Below are 17,584 nucleotides of genomic sequence, written 5' to 3' on the forward strand. Positions count from 1 at the left end.
CCGATTATAACATTATAACTGTGAAAAGGGTAGATAATGAATGCATTGCAAGAAAAAAATACCTTACCGACTTATCTCGTAATTCTTAGGACAAACAATTTAATCATCTTTTTTTTCCAGTTTTTACTTTCATTTATCTAAAATTTGAAAAAAAATGTCTTTCAAAAAATAGTCTTAAATATTGTTAAAATCGACTCCTTCAAAAACATAAAAAAAACAAGATAAATGGTGTAGGTGCCGAAATACTACTTGACGAAGAATTCAATTCAATGTAACATATATATATACTATATATATTTGCGAAAGCAAATTTACAGGTCTAACATTGTTGGGTTGATGTTTAGACGAGTTGTATACACTAGTATATATATATAAAATAAAATAGTTTACTCTTGTGACAAATTATCTCGGACATTTAAATAAAAACAAGTGTAAACTTTGTAATCATTCAACGGGACACATGATCCATAACATGACAGACAGGTTCACATTTGAAAACAAATGTTTGGTGTTAACACGGCTACAGAAATTCAAAATAGTCATAGGACATCTTCAAGTGAAGACACAAGCCCGATTTCAAAAGATAAAAATGTTAAAAGAACTCGATATTGTACAACATACTTCCTTTAACGAGTTTCATTTTGATAAGGTTTTAAAGAACGAGATAGTAATTTAAAATATCCCATGAATAGAAACTGGATTTGAAAAGAAAATATAATGATGTCAACAAGGATAATATATTCGGTGTTTAACCATTTTATGCAACAAACTATTGTTAATATATTCGTTCAAGGTTATTGATGTTTTGATGATAAAGTTTGTTGTAAACAAACATATCATCTTACTTTTTAAATACAATGTACTAAAATTGTGTCGGTATGAAGACGACAGTGTTCACAATGTTACACGTCGTCTGTCTAACTGGATTATAAATCTTATTTTAATAATATCTTATTACAAGTTTAATATACATCGAAAACAATATAATTTTTGACAGAGTTAATATGGATTTCATTGCCCTCTTTTTCACTGTTTTTGTTTCTAACGAAAAAACGCTGAGTGTATTGTATCGTTTGAATGCCGAATGAATTATTGACAAGCTGTATAACATAACTTCAGTAACTTTGAACATATTTATGTCCAGATATGATAGATAGTTCACGACTGAAAAAGAATCCTTTAAAACAATTTTAGAATACTCTTATTAAAAACAACTCAAAGCCCTGCATATTAAGGATGACCTTTTTGAATGGAAACAGTTGGAAAAATATTAATCAATTTTTAACACTGAAACATACAAAAAAAACTGAAATTTGTGTTGATTATTTTACAACATGCATTTCATTTTTTTTTCGTGAATATTTGTTCTTTTGTCAATTATACAAGTGGAAACATGTTCACTCTGTAATTATAGGTTAAAAGATCACAAACTGTTTTTAATCTCGCCATATTGTATATGTTCCTGTCTTATCAATTGGTTGTTAGAGATAGCTGTCTAGAATGTTTGTTTGCTGTTGATTGTTTTGTTTATAAATGATGCTGTAAGTTTTGCCATCTGAACAGTTTTACATTTTATCAATAGCTTACTGTACCTTTCAGCTCGCATGTTGTGTGTTATTTGTATCTAAATATAGTTGTAATATGAGCAGTCAAATCGGAACTATACGTGTTTTGATGAATTTCTAAGTAATTTTACCAAAATATTGTGGTAACTTAAATCAATATATAGAAAATGTATCACAAGAACTCAATCTTACAATGAAACGTATGCAAATGAACAATTCTTTAGTAAACTATTTACAACATATGTCACCTATTTTCACTATACATGCCCTACTTGGTTAATCATTCTGAACATTGATCAATCATACTAGTTTGACATTTTCACATCTTCTTATTTTTACATTGTCTATCGTAAACTATTTTCATATAAACAAAAATGAAGTCTTAAAGGAATATTATAACAATCATGATAACATCGATGTTCCCCCTCTAGTCGATTACACTACAATTATTTGTTATCAGAAAGATCGTGATTACTAATTACACTGGATTACAATTTTAAAAAGATTACAATTACAGATTACCATTAATCCATACCTGAAGAATACACTCTGATTTGAACTTTTTTTTTAGCTAAGACAAAACGTTTTACCTAGACAGGTATAATATTTACGGAGATAAACATTGGCAGCAAAGGAATAAGGTTTTACTGGATGTTAAGTACTATCGCCGTACACTGTTAATTCATTCCCATCTGCATTACTTCCGTATTCACGCGTATAAATCGATGATGCATATTACTAAATTTCTGCTGTGTTACTGACTTTAAAATTATTGTGACATATTGTGCTTCTTATACTTCTGGTTATTTTAATACAACCTTGTCCGGTTGCATACTTTGTCATACTTTGTAATCATTTGACCATGGTTTGTAAAATTTGATGTGAAGGTATATCACTGCAAGGCGGTTGTATGCATCACTATGATCTGCATATGACTTAGGCTTTTGACCATAGTGAAAAAGAAATCACATTCTATATCCTCAAACTTACTGTTCATCCTTTGATATAGCTGTTTGAGAACCGCCATATGAGAGAAGCACCAAAATAGCATGTATTGCATAACATTAAAGGCCACCTGTGGTTTTGATCATATAAATTTCAAATGCGTATTTGTCCTTACTAAAAACCATATTAAGTCCGTCTTTCAATGTCAAAACCTCTTCTTTATATTTTATAGTTTACCTTCTCCAGCAGAAAATGCAGCGTATAATATTTTAGAACTATGTATATAGCCAACCCTAAACAGTATGCATTATTAACCGTGATGTCAAGACTTTCAAATGCATCAAAGAATTTAAGGGCCCTGGTAACAAGTTTCAGATGCTCCATAAAAATAGCAATGCTTTTCTGTCCGTTGACACGTTTATGTATTACGATACGTCTCGAAATGGTGATCACAATGAAGAACTCCTTGGGAATTTTATATTGAAATGTCTGTATCTAGTTTTTAAAAGTGTTGTGATTAAAATATCTTTTTAATTTCGTCCATATGATATTGAGAATAGGACCCTATATTACCAAGTAAAATAAATGTAACCTTATGATGGAAATGATGGTAACTTGTCTTAAATTCGTTCATTTGCATAGTGATATATAACATTTATAATTTCAATTTAAAATATAGTGATTTTTACGTGATGTTATTCAGATCATAAAATATCTTTACAATTCGGGAAATATGATGGAAAAAAGATTTCACTTTCTTATTTAGGTGTCATAAACGGATAATCAATTGAATTTTGTCACGTACATTTGACGAGTGAAAAATGCAAATACAAAAAAATGAAATCTCAGCGTCTTTCGTCGTTATAAGTGACACATTGAGGACAAATATTCGCCTATTATTAACGTTAACAATAACCTGATTATTCTGTTTTCTGAATTCAAAAAACAATTTAAATGCCTTTTAACAAGCTTGATATATTTTCTCTCATTCATCATTTAAGCAAAGTAGATATATGATCAGTTTAATGACGTTTATGTTGACATGATTTGAAAAGAATGCACGATAAAATAAACATATATGGTGTCATTTGTAATTTAAATTACTGTTTGAAGAATTACACAGCAGTTTTAATACAAACAGTGAGACATTTATAATTTTGCCATTTGATTAAGGACTTTCCATTCTGATTTTTTTCTGGTGAATTTAAAATTGAAATACATTGAAATATAAAAACCTTTTTATTTTACATTCTTTAAAAGAAAACGACGAATACAGCAGACTTTAAGAAGTAGGTGTCAAATTAATTTAAGTGGCAGTATGCGAATAAATACTATGAGTACATACATCAATGTATGTTTTTCCTGTGTGTTCACCTCACGAACATGCTAATTATCCGAACATTAGATGAGAAAACATAAGGAAAAAAAGAAGGATATGATATGCAGCAAAGATAGGCTGTTTTGAAATTAAGTTACTCTAATTCTCTGTAGAGGTAATGGACCGGAGGTTGTTAAAAATACTGATATATTAGTAGTGCAGTGGAGATAGAACGAAATTTAGATGGTTGTGTGTGTGTAATTTAGGTTACCAGTTCATAGTCCATGTAGTCGAGACATTCAAAAGTTCGGCGCAACTTTAACTTGTAGTGGCAGTTATATGCTTTCTTACAACATGACTATATGTTGCGCGTACGGAATTGAATGTATACAAAAAAAAATATTTCGTTTTAGTGAACGTCCGTGTTGTAAATGTTTCACATTACCACAATATTTTCGGTTAATATAATTGCCTCACGAAAACTACCAGCTTTGCGAGTTCTAAGAGTGTATTATTATATTCCAGAAATGGGTTTGTCATGAGCCCTTATATTAATTTCATGATTGTTCTTAAAATAAAAAACAATGTATATCAATAGTATTCAGAATTTTTGTACAGAAATTGCCTTGATATTTCCTGTCAGATTTTTAAGGTTTGCACCTTTTTGTTTTAAATAGGCGTACATAACGTATTTCATGACCTGATAACACTTGTTTTCAATCTTTAACAGATGGAGGACGATATTGAGGTCATTTTGTAAAAGAGGTTTCAACCAGATGGCCTTTAACAAGCTTGTGGTCTCCAAATATGTAACCTTCGGCCTCCATTCAAATTTATTTTCGAACTTCATTGTTTTTTGTAACCAGTATATTTATTATAAGCCATTAGAATACAAATCGGATGTAAGTTCTTCATTTTTCCATGTTATTGTTTACTGTCTTGTTGAGGGGTAATTTCCACATCATTGAGGTAATTTCTGTGATTAACAATGAGCTATATATTTTACACAACCATGGACATAACCTGTCATTTAGTATAATTGAAAGTTAATCAGATGATTTTAGATTAAACTTTCTCAACAAGTTTGTCTACACTTTAGAGTTAAATCAAGGTTACTTTGAAAGTCGACTATCATAAAAAAAACAAAGGTTATTTTTTCGTATTAAAAAACACTTTAAATGTCGAAATTAAAAGTATAGAAATATCAGTTATATTTAGGATAATTTTACTTTGAGTGAAAACTATTTACTATACCGAAGGCACATGTGTGAAAGTAAACTGTAATAAGTTATGTATTTATAATGAGTAAAAATATATTTAAAGCTATGTAAAACTATGTTGTTCAGGAAAGGCAGAATAAACATGCAACATGTCAAATTTTAGAACTTTGCTGTTTACCGCTGGCAGTTGTGGTCTCCTGTAATGACATGGCCATAGGGAACAGATCTAAAACTGGATGTTTCGCAGTCTCAAGAAGAAGGACATTTTTTTCTATATTGACGTTTGCCTTTACTGACGGATAATTAAAAGTCGAGCTTTTGCTCTTTTTTTTTTAAAGAATACGACATAATAAGTTTTATCAAAACAAAATTGCGGTACTATTTACTTCATTATATATAATTGAATTTTCCCTCCTTCTTATAATGAGAGATCACAATTAGAAGGGTATTAAAGGATTTTTAAAACAAACATGAACGAGGTACATTGTATAATTTTTGAATTACTGAAAATACATAAAAAAATAAGTTTAAGAACTCTTGAAAATATTGTCATATCAAAACAACTGAGACCATTACTATATTCCGTTCCATGGTACGTACTATTGGGAACAAGAAAGAACTAACAGATTTGAAAATGTAAATTTTAGTCCACTGAAAGCCATCACTGATAAACAACCTAACGAAAATTAAAAACACAATGTGCTGAAATGACATATTCTTGATTTTTGATGTAAAGAATAATATATATAAATAATGTATCTCAAAGAAGATCACTACTTATAAATGAATGCCAAAAGTACGTTTTTGTTGATATTGTATCAAAACTGCATTACTAAAATAATTTGAAATTTTACTACTACGTATATCAAATGTATTCTTCTCACGCCATTATGGCGACAAAGTGAAAGCACTACTTAATTGTAATTTTAACTGCTACGTTTCTTTAGCCCAAATTGTTACATATTTTATTGACTATAAATAATAAAGAATGATGTGAATGCATTGCAGATCAAGTGTACCTTATCGACGTATAACAGAAATATTTTTACTAAAATTTTATCATTTTTTTTTAACAAATGTCTTTTGAAAAAGTGGAAATATTTCTAAAATTAACGCCTTCAAAAATCATAACAAAAAAGAATTCCATTCAACTTTTTGTAAATATTCAAATAGTTTACTCTGGTCCAAAATTATCACGTTCATTTAATAAAAACGGACGTAATCAATTCAACGTGAAAACATAATAACTAAACAAAAATGTTGAAAGAACTCGATATTGTCCAACACACTTCATATAACGAGCTTTGTTTTTATTCAGTTTTAAATCACGAGATAGAAGTATAAATATGACGTAGCATTCATATGACTTAAAACAGAATTTAAAAAGAAAATATTATGATCTCAACATGGATAGTGTATTCGGTGTTTGACAATATTATGCAAAATAATATTGTAAATATATACGTTCAAAGTTATTGATGTGTTGTAAACAAACCTCTCAACTTACTTTATAAATACAATGTACTGAAATTGTATCGGTAAAAAACGACAGTGTTCCTAGTTTTTGACGACGTCTGTCTAACTGAAATAAACATATTGTTTTTATAATATCCTATAACAAGATAATATACATCGAAAAACAATATAATTTCGACAGCCGTATTATGGATTTCATTGCTCCTTTTTCCCTTTTTCTTTTTAACTCATACATGCTAAGTGTATGTTATCGTTTGAACGACGAATGCATGTTGACATGATGAATAACATAACTTCAGTAACTTTGAATGTATTTACATGCCATGCAGATATAATATATAGTTCACGACTGGAAAAGAATCCTTTCACCGAACAATTTTAGATACCCTTACTAAAAACAATTTAAAGCTTTGCATAGTAAGGATGACCTATTTGAACGGAAACAGTTGGAAAAATATCAATCGATTTTTAGCACTGAAACATACAAAAAACCCTGGAATTTGAATTAGTTAGGTTACAACATGCATTTCATTTTTTTTTTCGTGGATATGTGTCCTTCTGTCAATTATACAAGTGGAAACATTTTCACTCTGTAAATATAGTTCATTCTAATATTGCGGTGATTTAACATTAAATTTGTGTTCATTCACTTAATATGTATTGTTTGTTGGTTAGTAGATATTCTCCTTCTGTCAATCAAATGAATGGAAATATTTTCTCTTTGTTTATATAGTTCATTCTCATCCTGAAACGTTACAGCACTGTATAAAAATCCCGCCATATTGTTTATTTTCCTGTCTAATTAGTCATATAATCAAGTGGTAGTTAGACATAGCTGTCTAGAATGTTTGTTAATATTTTGTTTATAAATGATTTAGTAAGTTTTGCCGTCTGAACTGTTTAACATTCTATCAATAGCTTACTGAACCGTGTTATGTGTAACTTAAAATAGTTGTTATAGGAGCAGTTGGACAAATCTTAAAATAGAAAAGGATTTGAATAACAAAATAACATCATTATTTGTGCATGAATAGTTATTCAGATGATGATTTTTAAAGAAATGTATGGCCTCTTGCTACTTTCTGATGACTATATGAAAAGACAGACTATAGTAAGCGTCATTTTTTTTTCATCAACGATGGTGTTCGTTCAACTTAATTTTGTATAAATGAATAATTTACACATATATGATTCTTGATTTGTTTAAAGAATAAAACTTGTTTAAATGGCTTTTTCAATGCATAGTTCTTTTCTTTCGTCAATTATCTAACACTAAGCCATTTTTAAGTTTACCCGAATCGTTGGTTGCGATATTTATTTTTTATATCTACTTGGGATTTCTTGCTAATCTTACAAAAGTAATATATATCATATCAATAGTTTTGATTAGATATTGTCAGGCGTTAGGGAGGATAAAAAGAATGACATATTGATTGTTGTCCCACATCTGATAATAGGTATATATGAAATGCATAAAGAGCACCATAAATAGGCAATAAGACAATAATATACCCTGCTTGGTATTGGTTATATGATGTGAATACCAGGGATAGGGTTGATTATTGTTAAACGAATCTATCATGATAACTTTGGATTTTTTATGATTACACTGTATATTGTAGAATAAAAAAAATTAATATGTATTTGTTTTTGGCCTCACGAAACCCTATATATCCTTTTTATATCCTTTAGCAATAAATCTTATTAAAATTCAGACGACTAGGAGCAATGTAACATGTGAAGTTGTTGATATTATTAAGATTTTATTTTCTTTCCATAAAAAAAAACATTTTTTTAATTAAAAATTATCTGTACAAATTATAAATTGAGATATCAATGACAAATCCATATTTCTTACACATTTTAATTGAAACTTCTATGTTTTTTACCACCAAAAAGTGAGCTAGATTTTATTATTGAATTGTCTTAGTTGCAGTGTCAATACAGGTATAATTTGTTTATTTCATTATGTAAAATTGTTTCATTTTTTTATTCTTGATAGAGTTTAAAATCACAAAACAAAATAGGTATAAAAAAAGAGTAAAAAAAAGGTAAAACTATTAAATTTGGTTTTAAATTACAGTACTAATAAAAATGTCAATTGTTCTTGAACAATTGAGAGGTCTTTCCCTTTATAATATAAAATACATGTTCCAATAGAAGTATAATGTATTGAAAAGCTTTAAAACACACTGAAAATCCTTTAAATACGGTCAAAAACACATAATTCGCTATATGGGACTTGACCTTGACCTTTGACCTTTTGACCTTTGTCAAGGTCATTAGTTCCCAATGTCATTGTTAGTTTAAACATATTTATTTATAGTGGATTGGGAAACAAGTTTTGCAACTTATATTAATCCCTCTCCACTTTGCGGGTGCGAGTGCTGCCTTGTAGCGGCATTAGCCTACTCTTTTTCGAAATCTACAAGGGTGTCTTTAACGTGCAAGAGATATGGCTCTCTCTTAACACGGGTCAGCCATTTATCGTCCCCGTCCGACGGACTATCATCGTTTCATCAAGACCATACTCGCAAATGGTGTCATTGTTGAAGACCCCATGGGTCTAGGACCTTTGGTCATATAGTAAAAGCTGATTTTGCCTTTTCAGAAACCTAAAACAAGAGTTATGCTCCTTACAGAAAGGTCAAATCTCTTCGGTCAAAATATAACAAAGTTGTGCATCAATGACCCAAACATTTTCCACTATGTAACACTTCTGAAAGTATTAAGGTTGCTGAGATTATCCCATAACAAGGTGTTAGGTCAAAGGTCAAGGTCAACATACACAATTGACCTTGGGGTATTTTTAAAAGATACATGAATTGATGATGATTGGTGAAGATCCTAGGTGTCTACGACTTACGGTTTCTGAGTTTTGGTGGACAACCGACACCGGTTAATATGCATAGGGGCATAACCCTTCCAACGAGTCGTTGAATCTTTTCGATACAAATGAAATGAAGAACCGGGGTCTAGTCCTGAACAAATTTCACCCTACGTTTTTTTTTCTACCTATAACGGTTACGGTGTTTGAACGATAACAAGGTTTTTTAGTTTCGGAGGGATTACTCCGAACCGACAAACAGGGTGAGTTCCGGATAGGTATTCATAACACCGATACAAGGTTTGAACATGAAAGCTACACGTCTTACGGTTAAGGCAGCTAACTTCGTCAAAGTTTGGCGGAAAAAGAATAATAATAATTAAACTGTCAATTGTTCTTGAACAATTGAGAGGTCTTTCCTTTTGTAATGTAAAATACATGTTCGAACAGACATAGAATGTATTGAAATGGTCAAGGTCAACCTTAAAAAGCTCGAAAACACACTAAAAATCCTTTATATAAGGTTACAAACACTAAATTCGCTATCTGGGACATGACCTTGACCTTTGACCTTTTGACTTTTGTCAAGGTCATTAGTCCCAAATGTCATTGCTGAAGACCCCATGGGTCTAGGATCTTTGGTTATATAGTAAAAGCTGATTTTGTCTTTCCAGAAACCTAAAACAGGGGTTATGCCCCTTAAAAAATGGTCAAATCTCTTTGGTCAAAATGTAACAAAGTTGCGCCATAATGACTCAAACATTTTCCACTATTCAAAACTTCTGTAAGTATTAAGGTTACTGAGTTGTATTGATAACAAGGTGTTAGGTCAAAGGTCAAGGTCAACATACAAATTTGACCTTGAGGTATTTTTCAAAGATACATGAATTGATGATGAATGGTGAAAATCCTAGGTGTCTACGACTTACGGTTTCTGAGTTTTGGTGGTCAACCGACACCGGTTAATTTTCATAGGGGCATAACCCTACCAATGAGTCGTTGAATCTTTTCGATCCAAATGTAACGAAGAACCAGGGTCTGGTCCTGAACAAATTTCACCCTTTGTTTTTTTTCTACCTATTACGGTTACGGTGTTGGAGCGATAACAAAATTTTGGGGTTTCGGAGGGATTACTCCGAACCGACAAAATATTTCGGTTAACAGGGTGAGTTCCGGATAGGTATTTATGACACCGATACAATGTGTGAACATGAAAGCGACACGTCTTACGGTTAAGGCTGCTAACTTCGTCAAAGTTTGGCGGAAGAATAATAATAATAATTAAACTGTCAATTGTTCTTGAACAATTGAGAGGTCTTTCCTTTTGTAATGTAAAATACATGTTCAAATAGACGTAGAATGTATTGAAAAGCTTTAAAACACACTGAAAAACCTTTAAATAAGGTTAAAAACACCAAATTCGCTATATGGGACATGACCTTGACCTTTGACCTTTTGACCTTTGTCAAGGTCATTAGTCCCCAATGTCATTGCCGAAGACCCCATGGGTCTAGGACCTTTGGTTATATAGTAAAAGATGATTTTGTCTTTCCAGAAACCTAAAACAGGTGTTATGCCCCTTAAAAAAAGGTCAAATCTCTTCGGTCAAAATGTAACAAAGTTGTGCCGTAATGACCCAAACATTTTCCACTATTTAAAACTTCTGTAAGTATAATGGTTTCTGAGATTATCCCATAACAAGGTGTTAGGTCAAAGGTCAAGGTCAACATACAAATTTGACCTTGAGGTATTTTTCAAAGATACATAAATTGATGATGATTGGTGAAGATCCTAGGTATCTACGACTTACGGTTTCTGAGTTTTGGTGGTCAACCGACACCGGTTAATTTTCATAGGGGCATAACCCTACCAATGAGTCGTTGAATCTTTTCGATCAAAATGTAACGAAGAACCAGGGTCTGGTCCTGAACAAATTTCACCCTTTGTTTTTTTTCTACCTATTACGGTTACGGTGTTGGAACGATAACAAGGTTTTTGGGTTTCGGAGGGATTACTCCGAACCGACAAAATATTTCGACTCACAGGGTGAGTTCCGGATAGGTATTCATAACACCGATACAAAGTGTGAACATGAAAGCGACACGTCTTACGGTTACGGAGGCTAACTTCGTCAAAGTTTGGCGGAACAAAAAGAATAATAATTAAACTGTCAATTGTTCTTGAACAATTGAGAGGTCTTTCCTTTTTTAATGTAAAATACATGTTCCAACAGACGTAGAATGTATTGAAAAGGTCAAGGTCAACCTTACAAAGCTCGAAAACACACTAAAAATCCTTTAAATAAGGTTAAAAACACTAAATTCGCTATCTGGGATATGACCTTGACCTTTGACCTTTTGACCTTTGTCAAGGGCATTGGTCCCCAATGCCATTACTGAAGACCCCAAGGGTCTAGGACCTTTGGTTATATAGTAAAAGCTGATTTTGTCTTTTCAAAAACCTAAAACAGGGGTTATGCCCCTTATAGAAAGGTCAAATCTCTTTGGTCAAAATGTAACAAAGTTGCGCCATAATGATCCAAACATTTTCCACCATTTAAAACTTCTGTAAGTATAATGGTTCCTGAGATTATGTCATAACAAGGTGTTAGGTCAAAGGTCAAGGTCAACATACAAATTTGACCTTGAGGTATTTTTTAAAGATACATGAAATGATGATGATTGGTGAAGATCCTATGTGTCTACGACTTACGGTTTCTGAGTTTTGGTGGCCAACCAACACCGGTTAATTTTCAAAGGGGCATAACCCTACCAATGAGTCGTTGAATCTTTTCGATCCAAATGTAACGAAGAACCGGGGTCTGGTCCTGAACAAATTTCACCCTTTGTTTTTTCTCTAACTTTTACGGTTACGGTGTTGGAACGATAACAAGGTTTTTTGGTTTCGGAGGGATAACTCCGAACCGACAAAATTTTTCGACTAACAGGGTGAGTTCCGGATAGGTATTCATGACACGAATACAAAGTGTGAATATGAAAGCGACACTTCTTACGGTTACGGAGGCTAACTTCGTCAAAGTTTGGCGGAAAAAGAATAATAATTAAACTGTCAATTGTTCTTGAACAATTGAGAGGTCTTTCCTTTTGTAATGTAAAATACATGTTCTAACAGACGTAGAATGTATTGAAAAGGTCAAGGTCAACCTTAAAAAGCTCCAAAACACACTAAAAATCCTTTATATAAGGTTAAAAACACTAAATTCGCTATCTGGGACATGACCTTGACCTTTCACCTTTTGACCTTTGTCCCTTTGTCAAGTTCATTAGTCCCCAATGCCATTACTGAAGACCCCAAGGGTCTAGAACCTTTGGTTATATAGTAAAAGCTGATTTTGTCTTTTCAGAAACCTAAAACAGGGGTTATGCCCCTTCTAGAAAGGTCAAATCTCTTTGGTCAAAATATAACAAAGTTGCGCCATAATGACCCAAACATTTTCTACTATTTAAAACTTCTGTAAGTATAATGGTTTCTGAGATTATCCCATAACAAGGTGTTAGGTCAAAGGTCAAGGTCAACATACAAATTTGACCTTGAGGTTTTTTTCAAAGATACATGAATTGATGATGATTGGTGAAGGTCCCAGGTCTCTACGACTTACGGTTTCTGAGTTTTGGTGTTCCACCGACACCGGTTAATTTTCATAGGGGCAAAACCCTACCAATGAGTCGTTGAATCTTTTCGATCTAAATGTAACGAAGAACCGGGGTCAGGTCCTGAACAAATTTCACCCTTCGCTTTTTTTCTACCTATTACGGTTACGGTGTTGGAACGATAACAAGGTTTTTTGGTTTCGGAGGGATTACTCCGAACCGACAAAATATTTCGACTAACAGGGTGAGTTCCAGATAGATATTCATGACAACAATACAAAGTGTAAACATGAAAGCGACACGTCTTACGGTTAAGGCTGCTAACTTCGTCAAAGTTTGGCGGAACAAAAAGAATAATAATCAGAAGAAATACAGTAAGGTCTTTCCTTATAGAAAAGGAAAGACCTTAATAATTAAACTGTCAATTGTTCTTGAACAATTGAGAGGTCTTTCCTTTTGTAATATAAAATACATGTTCCAATAGAAGTAGAATGTATTGTCAAACGCCCCTCTTTTGATCCGCCACTGAGATCTGTACTTTATGCAGCTTGTGTTTTTGTAGTATATGAGATTTCGTACATGATCCGAGTTGTCTTTTTAAATGGTCCGAGTTGTTTTAGAATTGGTCCGAGTGTTCGTGGTCCGACTTGAATATGGTCCGAGATGGGATGATTATCTATCCCAGAGTTCTGCGTAGAACTTCCTTTCTGAAACGCCATTGTAAGTGGGAACCCTGCACATTTTTTTCTTGGACTTATTCAAGTAAAACCTCCCCTTGTGATTTGTTAAATGTGCTTGAAACAAAGCAAATAAATTATTCCTAAAGGCCATTGATATATTATCATAAATTAGTGAACAGTGTATGTAATATAAAAGAAAGGATGTGGGGTATCTATCCATGACACAAAAAAATATCATGATTCATGCATATCAAACACACAAAAAGCAAAGGAACAGTGCTTTTATTGCTGTTCTTCATCTCAAAGTCATAGTGAGGTCTTCAACAAGGAATAAAATCTCTCACTCCGCTGCAAGTTTAAGACGGCCCCTAGCATCCGTTTGAGCGGAATTGTTTGCAAAACTGAGGATCATAACAACTGTGATTTGAAGAACAAATTAATAAAGAAAATCAAACAATAACTGTCATAAATTATTTAATTTATTTCGCCAGCCAATCACAATCAGGCGTGCAAAAACAAGGATCTGGGGTTTCACTGTTTTTGTTATATTTAATGTTTTATTTGTTATTCTCGTTGGGTTTTGTCTGATGCTTGGTCCATTTCTGTGTGTGTTACATTTCAGTGTTGTGTCGTTCTCCTCTTATATTTAATGCGTTTCCCTTGGTTTTAGTTTGTTACCCCAATTTTGTTTTTTGTCCATGGATTTATGCTTTTTGAACAGCGGTATACTGCTGTTGCCTTTATTTGTCCCCATGCGACACATTGCAGTGGACAGAGAAAAACCAGGTGACTGTCTGGTATTGTTAGCGCTCTCACATATGAAGTTTTTCAAGAAATTTATATAAAAAAACAAATATGTAACACGGCAACAAACGACAGCAACTGAATTACAGGTTCCTGACTTGGGACAGGCACATACAGAATGTGGCAGAGTTAAACTAGCCGACCCTCCCCTAACCTACAGTAACAGTACAAATATTAGAACAAACTATAAAAATCAGTTGAAAAGGCTTAACTCGTCTGATCGATACACATAGAAATAAATCTATCAAAAACACGGGTACTTGTACATGTAAACAACAAAAAGACACTAAGTACAGATCTGTGAGTACTCGCAGTTACTGACAGCTAGATCAAAGCCAATAACAACTAATAAAAAAAATCATGCATCTTAAACTTAATTATCAATCAGTACACATCCAACATTCAATGGATTTAGTGTAAAAGCGTCATTAACAGTCAGAAAAAACAAGCTTGGGGTGATTTGTTTACATTTTTGACATGACAGGAAATAAAAATATAAAGACTTAATTTTATACATTCAACCTTTACTTTTGTTTTTCATGAAAAATACATTCTAATTCTTATATTTTATCACATATAACACTCCTGTCAACCAAAAACCCTTTACAACTTTGAATAAAAAGAAACTATTGAGGTCAATGATACACAATGATACAGCTACAGACACTAAGCAGTAAATGCATGAAAAAAGATGATAAATACTTGAGCAATATTGAACAACATTTTAAACAAATCTGTTTGTTGTTTAATTTAAAAGTACCGGTCAAGGAAAACAAATTTATTTATTAATAGATATGTCTGGTTCTTTTTTCATGTACTGATAGACCAAAAATAGACGGAATGTTATTTATAAACTTTATTGAAAGAATAAAATCAATAATGTATAAAACAAATATATTTTATTGAATTCAACACTGCAAATCTGGATCATAGCTTTTCATGTTTTTAGCTCACCTGGCCCGAAGGGCTGGGCCAAGTGAGCTTTTTCAATCACTTGGCGTTTGTCGTCTTTAACGTTTACAAAAATCTTCTCCTCTGAAACTACTGGGTCAGATTTAACTAAACATGGCCAAAATCATCATTAGGGTATTTAGTTTGATAATAGTGTCTGGTGACCGGGCCAACCAACCAAGATGGCCGTCAGGGCTAAAAATAGAACATAGGGGTAAAATGCAGTTTTTGGCTTATAACTCAAAAACCAAAGCATTTAGAGCAAATCTGATTGGGTTTATATCAGGTCAAGATCTATCTGCTCTGAAAGTTTCAGATGAATTGGACAACTGGTTGTTAGAGTGCTGCCCCTGAATTGGTATTTTTAAGGAAATTTTGCTGTTTTTGGTTATTATCTTGAATGTTATTATAGATAGAGATAAACTGTAAACAGCAAAAATGTTCATCAAAGTAAGATCTGAAAATAATTCAACAGAACCAAAATGGTCTGTTGACCCCTTAAGGAGTTATTGCCCTTTATAGTCCATTTTTAACCATTTTTCGTAAACCTTAGTTATCTTTTTACAAAAATTTTCTCCTCTGAAACTACTGGGCCAAATAAAATAAAACTTGGCCAAAATCATCATTGGGGTATCTAGTTTTAAAATTGTGTGCGGTGACCTGGCCAACCAACCAAGATGGCCGCCATGTCTAAAAATAGAACAAAAGGGTGAAATGCAGTTTTTGGCTTATAACTCAAAAACCAAATCATTTAGAGCAAATCTGATTGGGGTTAATATTGTTAATCAGGTCAAGATCTACCTGCTCTGAAATTTTCAGATGAATTGGACAACGGGTTGTTAGAGTGCTGCCCCTGAATTAGTAATTTTAAGGAAATTTTGCCGTTTTTTTGTTATTTACTTGAATATTAATACAGATAGCGATAAACTGTAAACAGCAATAATTTACAGCAAAGTAAGACCTAAAAATAAGTCTAACATGACCAAAATGGTCAATTGACTCCCTAAGGAGTTATTGGCCTTTATAGTAAATTTTTAACAATTTTTATAAAATTTGTCATTTTCGACTGAAACTAATGGGCCAATCATTATAAATAGGGATAATTGTATGCAGCAAGAATGTTCAGTAAAGTAAGATCTACAAACATATCACCATCACCAAAACACAATTTTGTCATGAATCCATCTGTGTCCTTTGTTAAATATTCACATACCAATAGACCAAGGTGAGCGACACAGGCTCTTTAGAGCCTCTAGTTTACAGGAATGTCCTGTACTCCCATAGTTTTCAGATTTTGTATATAAGCATAAGCCCCTTAATTAATTAAGACACGATAGAGAGGAACAGTATTTAGAACAGTATATAGCAAAATGTTCAGCAAAATAAGATCTACAAATAAGTCGACATGATTTCATCTAACCATGACCTCATTTTCAAGGTTCGTTGGTCAATGTAAATTTTTCGTGTTTTGGTCTGTTTTTGTAATACTATAAGCAATAGGTCAACTATATTTGGTGTATGGACTAATTGTGAGGTGTACATGTCTCTTTGGCAGGTGTCATTTGTCCTTGACCTCATTTCCATGGTTCATTGGTCAATGCTTAGTTTTTGTGTTTTGGTCTGTTTTTCTAATACTATAAGCAAATGGTGAACTATATTTGGTGTATGGAATGATTGTAAGCTGTACATGTCTTTCTGGCAAGTGTCATTTGTCCTTGACCTCATTTTCATGGTTAATTGGTCAATATTAAGTTTTTATGGTTTGGTCTTTTTTTTTCTTGTATACTATAAGCAATAGATCAACTATGTTTGGTGTATGGAATGATTGTAAGGTGTACATGTCTGTCTGGCAGGGTTCATTTAATTTTGACCTCATTTTCATGGATCATTGATAATTTTAAGTTTATGTGATACTAGTATTAAAACTTTTCTTTAGGACTATCAACATAAAACCAATCATGGTTAGTAAAGCAGGCGAAAAATTTCAGCTTTTTTTCTCTTATTTCTATTATTTTGCCAATTATTATGAAAGCTTGAATAGATACATGTAAGTATAAACTGGAAACATGGGAAACAGTAAAAATGATCATCAATACAAAATCTACATAAAGTCCACTAAATAAGATTTACAAATAACACGAACAAGGAAACATAAATGATTACAATCACAGAAAAATAAATATCAAA

This window comes from Mytilus trossulus, chromosome 13, assembly GCF_036588685.1.
Source record: "Mytilus trossulus isolate FHL-02 chromosome 13, PNRI_Mtr1.1.1.hap1, whole genome shotgun sequence".
NCBI classification, from domain to species: Eukaryota; Metazoa; Mollusca; class Bivalvia; order Mytilida; family Mytilidae; genus Mytilus; species Mytilus trossulus.